The sequence below is a fragment of the Dermochelys coriacea genome, chromosome 2, assembly GCF_009764565.3.
Source record: "Dermochelys coriacea isolate rDerCor1 chromosome 2, rDerCor1.pri.v4, whole genome shotgun sequence".
Lineage (NCBI taxonomy): Eukaryota > Metazoa > Chordata > Testudines > Dermochelyidae > Dermochelys > Dermochelys coriacea.
In genome coordinates this window covers 16,176,611-16,194,032 of record NC_050069.1, presented here as the reverse complement: position 1 = coordinate 16,194,032, position 17,422 = coordinate 16,176,611, and the positions used below count along the sequence as shown (strand labels likewise).

Below are 17,422 nucleotides of genomic sequence, written 5' to 3'. Positions count from 1 at the left end.
CGTGTTAGTCTGTATTCAGGTGATCCATCCCCTATTGACCATTCCCGGCTTCTGGCAAATGGAGGCTAGGGACATCATCCCTGCCCATCCTGTCTAATAGCCATTGATGAACCTATCCTCCATGAACTTATCTAGTTCTTTTTTGAACCCTGTTATGGTCTTGGCTTTCACAATATCCTCTGGCAAGGAGTTCCAGAGGTTGATTGTGCGTTGTGTGAACAAATACTTCCTTTTATTTGTTTTAAACCTGTTACCTATTAATTTCATTTGGTGACCCCTAGTTGTTGTGTTATGAGAAGAAGTAAACACCACTTTCTTATCTACTTTTTCTACATCAGTCATGATTTTATAGATCACAACCATATACCCCCTTAGTTGTTTTGTTTCCAAGTGAAAAGTCCCAGTCTTATTAATGACTCCTCATACAGAAGCCGTTCCATACCACTAATAATTTTTGTTGCCCTTTTCTAAACCTTTTCCAATTCCAATACATCTTTTTTGAGATGAGGTGACCACATCTGCACACAGTATTCAAGTTGTGGGCGTACCATGGATGTATATAGAGGCAACATGATATTTTCTGTCCTATTATCTATCTCTTTCTTAATTATTCCCAGCATTCTGTTCGCTTTTTTGACTGCCACTATACACTGAGTGGATGTTTTCAGAGAACTATCCACAATGACTCCAAGATCTCTTTCTTGAGTGGTAACAGCTAATTTAGACCCCATCATTTTATATGGATAGTTTGGATTATGCTTTCCAATGTGCATTATTTTGCATTTATCAACATTCAATTTCATCTGCCATTTTGTTGCCCAGTCACCTAGTTTTGAGAGATCTTTTTGTAGCTCTTTGCAGTCTGCCTGGGTCTTAACTATCTTTAGTGATTTTGTATCATCTGCAAATTTTACCACCTCACTGTTTACCCCTTTTTCCAGATCATTTATGAATATGTTGAATAGGACTGGTCCCAGAACAGACCCCAGAGGGATACCACTATTTACGTCTCTCCATTCTGAAAACTGACCATTTAACCTACCCTTTGTTTCCCTTTAACCAGTTACCAATCCATGAGAACACCTTCCCTCTTATCCTGTGGCAGCTTACTTTGCGTAAGAGCCTTTGGTGAGAGACCTTGTCAAAGGCTTTCTGAAAATCTAAGTATACTCTATCCACTGGATCCCCTTGGTCCACATGCTTGTTGACACCCTCAAAGAATTCTGGTAGATTGGTGAGGCATGATTTCCCTTTACTAAAACCATGTTGATTCTTCCGCAACAAATGTTGTTAATCTCTATGTCTGACCATATTGTTCTTTATTGTAGATTCAACCAGTTTGTCCGGTACTGAAGTCATTACAGGCCTGTAATTTCTGAGATCACCTCTGGAGCCCTTTTTTAAAAATTGGCGTCACATTAGCTATCCTCCAGTCACCTGGTACAGAAGCGGATTTAAATGACAGGTTACAGACTACAGTTAATAGTTCTGCAATTTCACATCTGAGTTCCTTCAGAATTCTTAGGTGAATACCATCTGGTCCTGGTGATTTATTACTGTTTAATTCATCAGTTTGTTCCAAAGCCTCCTCTACTGATATCTCAATCTGGGACAGTTCCTCAGATCCATCACCTAAAAAGAATGGCTTAAGTTTGGGAATCTCCCTCACATCCTCAGCCTTGAAGACCGATGCAAAGAATTCATTTAGTTTCTCCGCAATGGCCTTATCGTCCTTAAGTGCTCCTTTAGCATCTTGATCATCCAGTGGCCCCACTGGTTGTTTAGCAGGCTTTCTGCTTCTGATGTACTTAAAAAAAAAAAAAAAAAAAAAGCTATTACTTTGAGCCTTTGGCTAACTGTTCTTCAAATTCTTTTTTGGCCTTCCTAATTGTATTTTTACACTTCATTTGCCAGTGTTTATGCTCCTTTCTATTTTCCTCACTAGGATTTAACTTCCACTTTTTAAAGGATGCCTTTTTGCCTCTCACTGCTTCTTTTACTTTGTTGTTTAGCCACGGTGGCTCTTTTTTGGCTCTCTTACTATGTTGTTTAATTTGGGGTATACATTTAAGTTGAGCCTCTGTTACGGTGTCTTTAAAAAGTTTCCACACAGAAATTTTCAGGTTTTACTTTTGGCGCTGTACCCTTTTATTTCTGTTTAACTAACCTCCTCACTTTTGGCAGATAAAGATGTTATGTTCCAGAAAGCTCGTCCAACCGACTTGAATTCTGGAAGAAGAAAATAAAGATATCTCACATGAAAATTTTTCAACCCTTTGCTCTTTGGACTATCATAGGGCTGAAGATAAGAAACAAAAGCATTGATCTCTGGCGTCAACATGGTTAACACTACAAGACATTCATTGCTGACAGATGGAGTCACTTTTTGGAACCATAGACTAACCCATTTGTGTATATATGTTGCCCGCTTTAACCTGTAAATAACCCATTTTTTCCCCCTAGTTAATAAATCCTTAATTTACTATAGGATTGGATACAAACACTGTCTGTAGCATGAAATGAGGTACAAACTGACCTTCAATAAGTGACTGGTCTGTAGATAGACTGGAATGCACAAGCGGGACTGTCTGTGGATCCATGTTAAGACTGTTATAGGCATTAACATTTGCTACTAGGTTGGTGAAATCTAATTATACAACATACAGCCAGCTTTGGGTGTCTGCCTTGCTTTTTGACAGTCTGCACTGAGGTTGGTACTCACAGACATGAACCACTCCAGACAGTATGACAGCCTGTAGGCAAATACATAATTTAGATTTTTAAGAGTGTATTATTATAGGAACATGTGTCATTTCAATATATATGGTACATCTGCACACATTTCTTTAAAATGCATATTAGACCCACACATGAGATTTCTATCAAATAAATATGTGTGAATGTATTTTTTATTCTTTCATTTGTTTTAATTTATGCCAAGACTAGAAGTAGTCTTGTTAAGGATTTGGAACACGTGCTCATTGTAGGAGAGAATCTCAAACACATGTAAAAAATAAGGCTACAATTTTGTCATGGAGGTCATGGAATCCGTGACTTGCAAAGAGCTCTGTGACTTCAGCCCATGGCGACTGGGAGCTGCAGGATTCCCTTGGCACCCACGGCGGCCGTGAACAGCAGGGGCCCCTTGGACCTCCGAGCTGCCAGGGACGGTGGGGGACCCCTGGAGCTCCGAGCCAGGGCCCCCGCAGCTGCCCAGCCGCCACAGTGTGGAGACTCCGCAGCTTCCCCTTTTGTCAGAGACATTTTTAGTAAAAAAGTCAAGGACATGTCACGGGCATCCCTGAATTTTCCTTTATTGCCCATGACCTGTCTGTGACTAAAGATATCCATGACAAAATCTTGGCTTTAGGAATAAAACATGCACAACGGTGATTTGTTAACCTTTGACGTTAATAATTTTTACTTCATGTTACTAATTGTGTGCCAAATTACATTTGTAAGTAAAAACCGTTTGAGTTAGTATAGTTAACTTGAGTTTATACTACTTTTCCCAAAAAAGGAATCCCCAAATACTCTACAGTCTTCAGTAACTGATTGTACAAGGTATCAAGTCAGTGAGAATTTCGAGCCTAGGATCAGGCCCCTAAGAGCATGAAGGCTGTCAGTTTTATAAGGGGAAAATGTCTGATCCTTTTCTCTCCCACCAAAATTTGGTAGAGAAATATTGCTCATAGTTGTATGCCAGTTTTCACCCAGAAATAATCCTTTACAGCAGAAAGGCTGACAAACCCTGAATAATGCAGTCACTTCTACAAGCAGCATAACTTTTAGAGACACAACCCCCTACCCATGCCCCCAAATAAGGAGCTTTTGCAGAGCAATGAGTCTGGCAAACTACACGGGGCATTAAACTTTCCAATCTATTTAACATTAGCGAACACATCAGTGGGACTCTCTCCTGAGTGATTTCAGAGTAGCAGCCCTGTTAGTCTGTATTCGCAAAAAGAAAAGGAGGACTTGTTGCACCTTAGAGACTAACAAATTTATTTGAGCATAAGCTTTCGTGAGCTACAAAATGCATCCGATGAAGTGAGCTGTAGCTCACGAAAGCTTATGCTCAAATAAATTTGTTAGTCTCTAAGGTGCCACAAGTACTCCTTTTCTTTCTCCTGAGTGAGGGGGCGTCAGATTACCTTGAAATACTTCTTCACTGGGTGCGGGAAAACAGAGAAACAAAGCCAAACAGACGTTCAAACAGCCTCCCCAACACCAGTGTCCTCTCAGTCCGAGAGGAATTTCCCATTGAAACCCAAAGTTAACTTGTGCCATGCGGCGGACGCTGCAGAATTTACCCCAGAAAGCTGAGACCGGAAAGAGCCGCTGATCATCCAAATAAACATGAGAAGTCCCTTCATTAATTTATCCGTATCGACAGCCACCAGGGCGACCATCTGCTCAACGAGAGGCCCGGGCGCAATCTGCCAACATTTCCAAAACTTCTTTGCTGGATTAACAACTGCAGAGCCGCCGGGAGGCAAAGCCCTGGCTCGGCTCTCTCTGGCTGAAAGTGGGCGTCTTTTCAGAAAGCTTTTTTGGAAGGAGCAGGGGGAATAATACACAGCTCAAGCCCAGTCCGGCAGAGGATTTACAGGCAAGGAGCAACCCACCAAAAGTTCTTCCCAGGCAAGCGTTCAGGAAAAGAACAAACTAAGCCGAGCGACCAGCCGGCCTGGCTACACCGCGTCTGGGTGGCTCAAGAAGCGAGTGTCCTGCTGTGTCTCTCGAGTCCCCGGAGGGCAAAGCCACAGGGTATTGAATGACTTTTTTCATTTCCTCTCTGCCTGACACGGAGCAGCCGGCAGAGATCAAACCCAGAGCCCCCCTGTCCCCCCCGGGGAACAGCTTCTTCCCCTCCTCAGCTGAGCGGCCGCCGCGAGTCCAGCCAGCCTGCAGGCGACGGGGAGCAGGGGCTTGCTGCGAAGGGATGAGGAAGGAGGGAAGGAAGAGAAGGGGCAGCCCAAGGCGAGCGCTGCGCTGGGAGAAGCGCACAGCCCGCTCCATGGAGCAGGGGGCCCGGGATCCAGCCGGGGGCGGGTGCCGGCCGGCGGCTGGTTCAGCCCCAGCTCCACACACAAGCTGGGGGGCCCGGGGAGCGGCCCCGGGCTAGAGGCAAAGTTACGGGGCGACAGCGAGATCCCCGCAGGGCCGGCGGCCTCGCCACCCGCAGCCCCCGGGCGCAGAGGCGTTGCGGGCAGCCGAGCGGCCGCGCCTTCGCAGCTTGTGGGCCGAGCGCCTCTGTCCCGTTAGCGGAGTCGGGCAGCTGGCGGGGATCCCCGCGGGCTCCTGCCCCAGCTCTCCGCGGCTCCACCGAGCGCAGAGCCAGCCCGCCGCCCCGGGCTGACCTCCGGCCCCGTGGGCGGGTCTCGCGTACCCTACCGCGTACGTACCCCCTCCGTACGCTCAGTGCCCCCCAAGGGGGCTGCCCTGCGCCAACGCTTCTCCTGCTCCGGGATCCTTCTGCCCCGCCGGTGTCACCCCTGCCACTGCGCCCCCCCAGCCAGCCACTGCGCCCCCCCAGCCAGCCAGCCACTGCGCCCCCCCAGCCAGCCAGTCAGCCACTGCGCCCCCCCATCCAGCCACTGCGCCCCCCATCCAGCCAGCCACTGCGCCCCCCATCCAGCCACTGCGCCCCCCCATCCAGCCAGCCACTGCGCCCCCCATCCAGCCAGCCACTGCGCCCCCCATCCAGCCACTGCGCCCCCCATCCAGCCAGCCACTGCGCCCCCTGGTGCCACCCCCAATCCACTGCGCCCTTCCCCGCTCGGAACTCTCCCCATCCTTTCCCCGGGATCCCCTCTCGCTCCCCCCGCCCCGTCGGGGGCTGAGGGTCCCAGCGGCTCACCGGAGAAGCGCCCCAGCAGAGGAAGGGCAGGGCGAGCGGGCCGGCCACTCCCAAGTCCGGGGGGGAAGGCGGGGGCTCCTCGGCGCTGGCCGCGGATCCCAGCGCCGCCGCCGCCGCCGCCGCCGCCGCCTTTGTCTCTCCCCGGCGGCGGGACTGGGCGGCAGCTCCCGCGTGGGAGCCCGGGCGAGCCGCTGCTCCGCCCGTCAGCTGCCTCCCCCCGCCTTGGGCGTCTTCTCGCCGGCAGGGCTCCCTGCGCACCCTAATATAGCGCCCGCGGAGCCACGTGGAGCAGAGACGGGGGCCAAACCCGGCGGCTGCGGCTACTCCTCGCCCGGAGAGGCAGAGTCCGATGAAGTGGGCTGCGGCTCAGGGCAGCTTGTGCTCCGATACATTCCTCAGTCTCTAAGGCGCCACCAGTCCTCCGGCTCTCTTAGAGGGAGGAAAGGGGGTGATGGGGGCAGGGAGGAGAAGAAACAGCGAGGGGGCGGCCCAGGGAAGGGCTGGATGGGGTGGGGGGGGGAAGGAAGGGGCGCGGTAGAGAGAGAGGGAGAAGCGGAGAGCGGGAGGCTCAGAAAGAGGGAGCGCAAGAGGCCGAGAAGGAGAGAGTGCGAGAGCGCGCATGAAAGAGAAAACCAGCGAGAGGGAAGGAGAGGGGGCGTGAAAGAAAGAAAGAAAGAAAGAAAGAAAGAAAGAAAGAAAGAAAGAAAGAAAGAAAGAAAGCGAGGCAGGGGCACACAAGGGTGCGGCGGCGCCGCAGGCAGCAAGAAGGGGAGAGGAAAAGAGACCGTGCCGGGGGGGGGGGAAGAGGAAAAGAGACCGTGCGGGGGGGGGAAAGAGGAAAAGAGACCGTGCCAGGGGGGGGGAGAGGAAAAGAGACCGTGCCGGGGGGGGGAGAGGAAAAGAGACCGTGCCGGGGGGGGGGAGAGGAAAAGAGACTGTGCGGGGGGGGGGAGAGGAAAAGAGACCGTGCCGGGGGGGGGAGAGGAAAAGAGACCGTGCCAGGGGGGGGGAGAGGAAAAGAGACCGTGCCGGGGGGGGAGAGGAAAAGAGACCGTGCCGGGGGGGGGAGAGGAAAAGAGACCGTGCCGGGGGGGGGGAGAGGAAAAGAGACCGTGCCGGGGGGGGGGAGAGGAAAAGAGACCGTGCCGGGGGGGGGGAGAGGAAAAGAGACCGTGCCGGGGGGGGGAGAGGAAAAGAGACCGTGCCGGGGGGGGGGGAGAGGAAAAGAGACCGTGCCGGGGGGGGGAGGAAAAGAGACCGTGCCGGGGGGGGGAGAGGAAAAGAGACCGTGCCGGGGGGGGGAAGAGGAAAGGGGCAAGGGCGGAGCGTGCAAGCGGGGGAATGCCGGACACACCGGTGCTTCCAGGCGCTGTCCGAACCCAAAGCACCCGGGGAGAGCGAGGGACACAGATCGGGAGGAGGGAGTGCGGGCGAGAGATTAACTTCAGCGATGAAGGGGGCTGTAGCTCGCGAAAGCTGATGCTTCCCAATAAATGTGTTAGCCTCTAAGGCGCCACCCGTCCTCCTGTTCTTTTAACTTCAGTGAGTTACACGTGGAAACCTGGGCGGGCAAAGGAAATGAAGGGCAGAGCGGGAGACAGAAACATAAGTAAGAAGAGGACCAGACTCTGCTCTCCGGCCCCCAGCAGGCGCCCACAAGCAAGCCCCATCCTTCCCTGCCCGGAGAACTGCTGGCCACAGCGCTCCCTTTCTTTCTGAGCCGGGAAAGACTTGTGCCAGCTTTTTAGATGTTAACAAAAGTGTTCGGACTGGGATTTCCACAGTTACCTAGGAGACTTAGGTGCCGGGAGCTGGACACCCATGGACAAACATTTCCAAAGTCCCCAAGTGACTTAGGAGCCTAAATTCCGCCTCACTTCATCGCTGGCACCCAAGCCTGCACCTAAAGCTGCTACAAACTAGACATAGTGGGGAAACATCTACTGTAATGCCGGTGTTTGTGACAGTGACCTGCACTATTACTGCTGTCAGCAGGATCCTTGCCCAGGGCTCATTCACCCAGCCTCTGGTCTGCAGCATACAGGCGTTCCACCACCTCAGTCTAGTCCAGTGATGAGAGGCTGAGACCCAGGCCTTCTGCCCCTTCAGGGGTTGTCAGCAAACAGGCAACACAATGAACATAAATGAACGGCCCCGCAGGTGTGGTCAGGCTCCCTTTCTTCAGAGGGCTTTGGTAGGCTGTGGCCCCAACTGGGCTCAAGGCTAATCTAGAACAATAGTCCCACTAAAAGTCGATCAGCATCAAGCCATCCCTTCCTGGAAGTCGGGCTGTCAAGCAGCAGTGGTCCAAGGAGCTCTTGCTTTCAACCAGCCCTTCTCCAGGAGCTGAGGATTAGATGTTTGCTCTCCTCAGTGGACTGCCACCAACTGTGCTTAGCTGTCCCATCCTCAACTCCTCCCTCTGAGAACTCTCCCGGGTGTGGCGGAGGCTGACTGAGCCCACACTAGTCATAGGAACATATGGATTGCCATACCACATCAGACCAGTGGTGCATCTGTTCCTGTCTCTGAAAATGGCCAGAAATAGGTGCAAGAAACTCTGTAGTGGATGGTTATGGCCACAGAGAAAGGTTAACTCTTCCTCTTAACCTGATCAGTTAGTGGTTGACTATGTCCTGAAAATAAGGGTTTCTATCCCTTATAGTTTTATCAGAGGTACCATGGGATGTTCACATTACCCATATAACATGTATAATTCTTTTTTGAGCTTTCAGCCTCAATGTAGTTTCATATAGCAATGAATTCCACAGTTGAATTCCATTAGTCTTCTGGAATTTCAACTATTCAAGCATCCTACTGAGCTAGTCTTGAAATTTGGGACACTTGTTCTTTATGCCAAGTAGAGAAAAAATATTTGAGCTTTGGCTTTTTCATCAGAGATCAACAAATATTATGAATTTACAAACAGTAAATTAAACTCTTTTGGGGGGATGAGGCCTCCAATATGGGAAAATCCAAGTCATCTGTGGTGTCTATTAATCTGTTTTTACTTAAGGAAATTATCAAGGTCAAATGCACACACTGCACGTACAGAAATTAATAGTCACAGCCACTCAGAGTGGACTGCTAACAACTAGTACAACATAATTGGCTCTGTATCAATTTGTTAACTGTATGATAAGAAATAAACAGCATACAAACTGATAATCTTATTTCCCAATTGAAGAGGGGGGCAGGCTTAATACTGTACCCGTTCCAACATATAAATCAGTGACCTACCTCCTCTGCTGGAGCAGACATCAAACTCAGGATCCCACTAAATGATTCTGAGATAAAATGCCTGCTATATACAGATGACCTCATTAGATTATCGCCCACCCAAGATTGCTTGCAAAGAATCTGTACCTGTTACAGACCTACTGCAACACATGGTCCATGGAGGTCATGCTGGAAAAGAGAAAACAAAATCCTGGCCTTTTAAAAAAGGAATTCAAAATTCAAACTTTACTTTGCTGACATGGAAATAGAGGACACTGTAAATTATATATACTGTGGCCTCTCAATAAAAGCATCAGGCAGTTTTAAGATGGCTATAAAATATTGCAAGAATTAAAAAGAATACTACGTCATTAAAGAATCCCCTTGAAACATTCAGTTGATAACGCTACTGCTAAAACTATTTAACAACATATGCAGCTGACTTTGCTATGTGGGCATGAAGTTTGGGATTCATCAATTGCCCCTGAGTAGAAAGGGAAAAATTATACCACTCCAGGTCAAACCAGTGATCTATCTAGCCTAGTAAAAGGTCTCTAATGGTGTCCATGTGGTTCACTGGAGGGGAAATACCTCCATGAAAGGACAATTGTATTATATAATAACATGCCAATGGGAGACATGTCTTCCTAAGTCCAGACTGGCATTGCAATGCTGAGTGTAAGGACACCTAACTTTTGGGTGTTAGAAAAAATCACTGAAACACACTGAGGTACACAAAGCCTGAATGCCCAGGCTCTCTATACAATGAAGGGGTAGAGCAGGGGTTCTCAGACTTTTGTACTGGTGATCCCTTTCACACAGCAAGCCTCTGAGTGCGACCCCCTTATACATTAAAAACACTTTTTAATATATTTAACACCATTATAAATGCTGGAGGCAAAGCGGGGTTTGGGGTGGAGGGTGACAGCTCGTGACCCCCCGTGTAATAATCCCCCATGTAATAAGCCCCGACCCTCAGTTTGAGAACTCCCGGGGTAGAGAGATAAGTGCCTTAGAATGCAATGCACAAAAGCCAGCACACTAGATTAGGGTGACCAGACAGCAAATGTGAAAAATCGGGAGGGGGTGGGGGGGTAATAGAAGCCTATATAAGAAAAAAAAAATCTTGACTGTCTCTAGAAAATCAGGACATCTGGTCGCCCTACACTAGATGGGGGGGAGGGGGAGGAGCTGCCTAAGATAGTCAGTGGGAGAGACCAATGACCAGGATGAGTGCTAATCTCTGCCTCTCTCATGGAAATTGCTGCCTAAATATGGGCTGCAATCAGAGGCCTAGCTCTGCTAGTGATCCACAAACGTGTAGACATCTCCTGGAGCCAGGTGACTTACTGCCGAAGTAGTTTCTTGCACGAACGAATTTGGCACCTACATTGTTCCATGCAAACTGGCCAAAGGTGATAGCAGTGCCCATGTTATGATTTGTAGCCCACTAGTTAGTTAGAGCACTCACCTAGGATGCTAAAGACCTTGGTTCAATTCCCTCACCCTCTGCTTGAAGGAGAAGAAAAGATTGAACAGGGGATCTCCTACCTCCGCTGGAGAGAGCATGCTACCCACTGTGGGGCTCCCTCAAGAAGCTGTTCCATTGTGGATCATTAGAGAGTAGTTAGAACAAGGGGATTAGATGCTGGGTCTCCCACGTTCCACATGAGTGCCCTAACCACCAAGCTACACAGTCATTCTCTCTCTCTCTCTCTCTCTCTCTCTCTCTCTCTGTGCCAGTGACTATTTAAGCACTGCAGCTCCAACATTTCATTTCTGTGGGTGTTAGGGACCTAAATCCCTTTGTGAATTGTACCCTAAGAGACCAGAAACCAAAACTTGATACACACTGAGCTTGTCTACATGGGACAGCTATACCAACATAAGCTAAATTGTGAATTTAATTGGCTATAGTTATGCCTGTATAACTCCCCATGTGGACACTCTTATTCCAGTGTAAGGGGGGCTTTTTTGGGTGTAGCGTAAATTAAAGTGGACAAAAAGTTACTCTTATTTCAGAATAAGAGTGTCCACCTGGGAAGTTATACTGGCATAACTATATTGGTTTAAGATACTGGAATAACTGGTCACATTTTTCCCATGTAGGCAAATCCATATACATTCCTTGCACAACATCATCCCAGATCCAGATTATTGTACATTCCATGAGATTCAAAACTGGACCGTGCTCAAGGTAGAACCCTCAGAAAGGGTTACTGAGGAAACCAGCTCCATAAGCTACATTGATGTGTTGCTAATATTCTAACAAGCTGCTCCCACTAAGAATCTGTCCGCTATGCTCTATGGAAGGGGGAGCACATGCCTACAGAGAAGAGAGATGCGAATCTGTTTATTTGTTTTCCCATTTAAACACAATCTAATACCCACAAATCAAGGGAAGACCCAACACTCAGAGAACTTAACACAAAAGCTTTGATAGAAATTGGTCCTAGGGTTGGGGGTTTGGTCCTAGGGTTGGGGGTTCCACGACCACCACTCCCAAGAGAAGGAGGCATGTGGTGGTGGTCGGGGACTCTGTCCTCAAGGGGACTGAGTCATCTATCTGCCGCCCCGACCGGGAAAACCAGGAGGTTTGCTGCTTGCCAGGAGCTAGGATTCACGATGTGACGGAGAGACTGCCGAGACTCATCAAGCCCTCGGATCACTACCCCTTCCTGTTACTCCACGTGGGAACCAATGATACTGCCAAGAATGACCTTGAGCAGATCACTGCAGACTACGTGGCTCTGGGAAGAAGGATAAAGGAGTTTGAGGCGAAAGTGGTCTTCTCGGCCATCCTCCCCGTGGAAGGAAAAGGCATGGGTAGAGACCGTCAAATCGTGGCAGTCAACGAAAGGCTATGCAGGTGGTGTCGGAGAGAAGGCTTTGGATTCTTTGACCATGGGATGGTGTTCCAAGAAGGATGAGTGCTAGGCAGAGATGGGCTCCACCTAACGAAGAGAGGGAAGAGCATCTTCGCAAGCAGCCTGGCTAACCGAGTGAGGAGGGGTTTAAACTAGGTTCACCGGGGGAAGGAGACCAAAGCCCTGAGGTAAATGGGGAAGTGGGATACCGGGAGGAAACACTAGCAGGAGCAGGCGAGAGGGGAGGGCTCCTGCCTCATACTGAGAAAGAGGGACGATCAGCGACTTATCTCAAGTGCCTATACACAAATGCAAGAAGCCAGGGAAACAAGCAGGAAGAACTGGAAGTCCTGGCACAGTCAAGGAATTATGATGTGATTGGAATGACAGAGTTGGTGGGATAACTCACATGACTGGAGTGCTGTCATGGATGGATATAAACGGTTCAGGAAGAACAGGAAGGGCAGAAAAGGTGGGGGAGTTGCATTGTATGTAAGGGAGCAGTATGACTGCTCAGAGCTCAAGTATGAAACTGCAGAAAAACCCGAGTCTCTAGATTAAGTTTAGAAGTGTGAGCAACAAGGGTGATGTTGTGGTGTCTTCTATAGACCATCGGACCAGAGGGATGAGCTGGACGAGGCTTTCTTCCGGCAACTCATGGAAGTTACTAGATCACAGGCCCTGGTTCTCATGGAGACTTCAATCACCCTGATATCTGCTGGGAGAGCAATACAGCAGTGCACAGACAATCCAGGAAGTTTTTGGAAAGTGTAGGGGACAATTTCCTGGTGCAAGTGCTGGAGGAACCAACTAGGGGCAGAGCTCTTCTTGACCTGCTGCTCACAAACTGGGAAGAATTAGTAGGGGAAGCAAAAGTGGATGGGAACCTGGGAGGCAGTGACCATGAGATGGTCCAGTTCAGGATCCTGACACAGGGAAGAAAGGAGAGAAGCAGAATACGGACCCTGGACTTAAGAAAAGCAGACTTTGACTCCCTCAGGGAACTGATGGGCAGGACCCCCTCGGAGAATAACATGAGAGGGAAAGGAGTCCAGGAGATCTGGCTGTATTTTAAAGAATCCTCATTGAGGTTACAGGGACAAACCATCCCGATGTGTAGAAAGAATAGTAAATATGGCAGGCAACCAGCTTGGCTTAACAGTGAAATCCTTGCTGATCTTAAACACAAAAAAGAAGCTTACAAGAAGTGGAAGATTGGACAAATGTCCAGGGAAGAGTATAAAAATATTGCTCAGGCATGCAGGAGTGAAATCAGGAAGGCCAAATCACACCTGGAGTTGCAGCTAGCAAGAGATGATAAGAGTAACAAGAAGGGTTTCTTCAGGTATATTAGCAACAAGAAGAAAGTCAAGGAAAGTGTGGGCCCCTTACGGAATGAGGGAGGCAACCTAGTGACAGAGGATGTGGAAAAAAATAATGTACTCAATGCTTTTTTTGCCTCTGTCTTCACGAACAAGGTCAGCTCCCAGACTACTGCAGTGGACAGCACAGCATAGGGAGGAGGTGACCAGACCTCTGTGGAGAAAGAAGTGGTTTGGGACTATTTAGAAAAGCTGGATGAGCACAAGTCCATTGGGCCGGATGCACTGCATCCAAGAATGCTAAAGGAGTTGGCGGATGTGATTGCAGACCCATTGGCCTTATCTTTGATAACTCATGGCGATCGGGGGAAGTCCCAGATGACTGGAAAAAGGTGAATGTAGTGCCCATCTTTAAAAAAGGGAAGGAGGAGGATCCTGGGAACTACAGGCCAGTCAGCCTCACCTCAGTCCCTGGAAAAATCATGGAGCAGGTCCTCAAGGAATCAATTCTGAAGCACTTAGAGGAGAGGAAAGTGATCAGGAACAGTCAGCATGGATTCATCAAGGGCAAGTCATGCCTGACTAATCTAATTGCCTTCTATGAAGAGATAACTGGCTCTGCGGATGAGGGGAAAGCAGTGGACATGTTGTTCCTTGACTTTAGCAAAGCTTTTGACATGGTTTTCCACAGTATTCTTGCCAGAAAGTTAAAGAAGTGTGGGCTGGATTAATGGATTATAAGGTGGATAGAAAGTTGGCTAGATTGTCGGGCTCAATGGGAAGTGATCAATGGCTCCATGTCTAGTTGGCAGCCAGTATCAAGTGGAGTGCCCCAAGGGTCGGTCCTGGGGCTGGTTTTGTTCAATATCTTCATAAATGATCTGGAGGATGGTGTGGATTGCACCTTCAGCAAGTTTGCAGATGACACTAAACTGGGAGGAGAGGTAGATACGCTGGAGGGTAGGGATAGGATACAGAGGGCCCTAGACAAATTAGAGGATTGGGCCAAAAGAAATCTGATGAGGTTCAACAAGGACAAGTGCAGAGTCCTGCACTTAGGACAGAAGAATCCCATGCACCGCTACAGACTAGGGACCGAATGGCTCGGCAGCAGTTCTGCAGAAAAGGACCTAGGGGTTACAGTGGACGAGAAGCTGGATATGAGTCAACAGTGTGCCCTTGTTGCCAAGAAGGCCAATGGCATTTTGGGCTGTATAAGTAGGGGCATTGCCAGCAGATCGAGGGACATGATCGTTCCCCTCTATTTGACATTGGTGAGGCCTCATCTGGAGTACTGTGTCCAGTTTTGGGCCCCGCACTACAAGAAGGATGTGAAAAAATTGGAAAGCGTCCAGTAGAGGGCAACAAAAATGATTAGGGGACTGGAACACATGACTTATGAGGAGAGGCTGAGGGAACTGGGATTGTTTAGTCTGTGGAAGAGAAAAATGATAGGGGATTTGATAGCTGCTTTCAACTACGTGAAAGGGGGTTCCAAAGAGGATGGATCTAGACTGTTCTCAGTGGTGGCAGATGACAGAACAAGGAGTAATGGTCTCAAGTTGCAGTGGGGGAGGTTTGGTTGGATATTAGGAAAAACATTTTCACTAGAAGGGTGGTGAAACACTGGAATGTGTTACCTAGGGAGGTGGTGGAATCCCCTTCCTTAGAAGTTTTTAAGGTCAGGCTTGACAAAGCCCTGGCTGGGATGATTTAGTTGGTGATTGGTCCTCCTTTGAGCAGGGGGTTGGACTAGATGATCTCCTGAGGTCCCTCCCAACCCTGATATTCTATGAAATCACTATACTTTGAACTTGCACATATACCCAGGGCTTTTGTACATGGCTCCACAGTTTGGACTACGGGATATGAATTATAGTGCAGTCGCACACTGTGCAGTACACTAGTGTATGCAGCAGTTCACCCCACTCCCCATCTTCTGAACTCCAGAACCATGTAGACATAGCTTAAGTGTACTGATAATATAACTCAGTGCTCAACTTATGTAATATGGAGTGAGGATGAAAACTTTCTTAGGGCTTTAGGGGGCGCGCTCTTATAGAAAATGTTTTTGAAAATATTTGACAGATGTTGCAATATGGTCCATTCCAAGAGTTAAAAAAAAGAGGTAATTTTAATAGTTTCATGAGGAAGGCTACGATTTTGTCATGGAGGTAACAGAAGTCACGGAATGCATGACTTCCGGAGACCTCTGTGTCTTCAGCCCATGGCAGCTGGGAGCTGCAGGGTCCTGCCACCTCCTGCAGCAGCAGGGAGCTGTGAGGTACCCCTGCTGCCTGAGGCAGTGGGACCCCAAATTCCAAGCTGCCATGGGCAGCGGAAGTACCCTGCAGCTCCCAGCCACCACGGCAATAGGGGCATCCCCACAGCTCCCCGGCTGCTGCAGCGGAAGGGGAACCCCCACAGCCCCTGGCTGCCACTGGGGGCTGGGGGCAGGGAGACCCCTCAGCTCCCCACTGCAGTGGCGGCAGGGGGATCCCCATAGCTCCCCCCCATCAGGGAGGGGGCATGGGGACCCTGCAGCTCCCCACTACTGCGGGGCACAGGGGAAACCTGGAGCTCTGAGCCGCCATGGGTGGTGGGGGCCCAGAGCCCCCAGCCACCCCACAGCTGCCCAGACCCTTCCCATTTTATCATGGATATTTTTAGTAAAAGTCAGGGACAGGTCACAGATTTCCATAAATTTTTCTTTATTCCCCGTGACCTTCCCTGACTTTTACTAAAAACATCCATGAAAAAATATTAGCCTTATTCACGAGCCCCAGGGATAAATCATCTCTGGGAGGATGGATTTAGTAGTAGCCAAAGATGGGATGAACTCCATTAGATGCAGGGAAATCATCCCAACTTTTCCTTCAATTTGATGGTGAGTTTCTCAACAGACTCCTGGGAGTACCCAAGAGACCCTTCCAGCAAATTATAATTATCAAGGCCTTATGCTCAACTGGATGACCTTTCTCTGTTTGTCTGTAAAGTGATAACTTTTGAACACCACATCTGATCAAAATATCATGGATTGTTCTAGGCATCAGCGAGCAGAACCCTACGGATTTAGGTGAAAATGGAAAACCAGATGGGGCGGGGGGGGATTAGGGTCACAAAGTCCCTGGCATGTGGGGAGGAATGGGGAACCCTGCATGGGGGAAGAGAGCATGGGGGACACATAGAACCCCTGGCATAGGAAGAGGAGGGTTGGGGGACCATGGAATGGGGGGGAACACAGAATTCCAGGAATGAGGGGAAAGGGGACTTGGGGATACAGGGCCCCTGGCATGAGATTCTGCACCAATGAGCTTACAGCTGAAATAAATTAGATGGACAGTGGGAGGGACAGGAAAGAGAGGTACAGAGAGAAGTGAAGGGACTTGCCTAAGGTTACACATCAGATCAGTGATGGAGCTAAAAATAAAATTCAGAGCCCTGATCCTAAAAACTCCCATATATTTACCTTTACTACCATGAGTAGCCCCACTGAAATCAATGGAATTACTCTGTCATGGGCTTATCTGCACCAGTGGGGTGTCTCGTGAAGTGAACTTGCCTTAATTTTATAGCAATACATTGATATTTAACTCAAGATGGCCATCTGGGCTTTAAATTCCATAACAAAACAGCAGGCCTTTGCAAGTCCAAACAAAAGATGCAGTTAGGCCCTGCCAGGCTGGGTTTCAAGGGGTGAAAATGGGAGATCCATCCTCCCCATCCCAGCTCCATCCAGAACTTGCCCCTATAAGAAACAGCCAGGATTTTTATCTTGTCTGCTGGACCCTGATTGGCTTCTGCCTGCTCCTTGCCCTTCTAGCCACAGGAGGACCAATTCTTGTTGGTTCTGCCAGCTCAGTGCAGCTTTTAGAGGTCTGAACTCATGGCTCTTTTTCTCCAAAAAGGACACCTTCTTCAGGGCATGGTGCTAAGGCAGCGGAACAATCAGCAGGGGGAAGCAAACATCCAATACACTTTATCACATAATTGTGATAGTAAAGTGAAGCACATACTTAAGTGTTTGAGGGAATGGAGGTCCAGGTCTCCTGAGTTCCAGTCCAGTGTCCTATCCACTGGACAATGCTACTTCTCTCAGCTGCATTGCTACAGAACCTTCAGAGAAGGCTCACACTCACAGGCCACTCTGC

At 49.0% G+C, this 17,422-nt stretch overlaps 1 protein-coding gene across 3 annotated transcripts in view; it reads right to left on the bottom strand.

Annotated features, from left to right (window-relative positions):
• ST3GAL1 (ST3 beta-galactoside alpha-2,3-sialyltransferase 1) overlaps positions 1-6,082 on the bottom strand; it is a 126,357-nt gene extending 120,275 nt beyond the window's left edge. Inside the window, exons 1-3 of one of the 3 annotated variants that reach the window (XM_038389827.2) lie at positions 5,864-6,007; positions 2,537-2,753; positions 2,168-2,229 (exon numbers count right to left, since the gene is read on the bottom strand). The gene's annotated coding sequence lies outside the window, so the exon portion shown is untranslated. Of the gene's footprint in view, positions 1-2,167; positions 2,230-2,536; positions 2,754-5,863 lie in introns of all 3 variants that reach the window. The other 2 variants (XM_038389828.2, XM_038389825.2) reach the window with 2 other exon arrangements.
• Between the last annotated feature and the right edge of the window lie 11,340 nt (positions 6,083-17,422).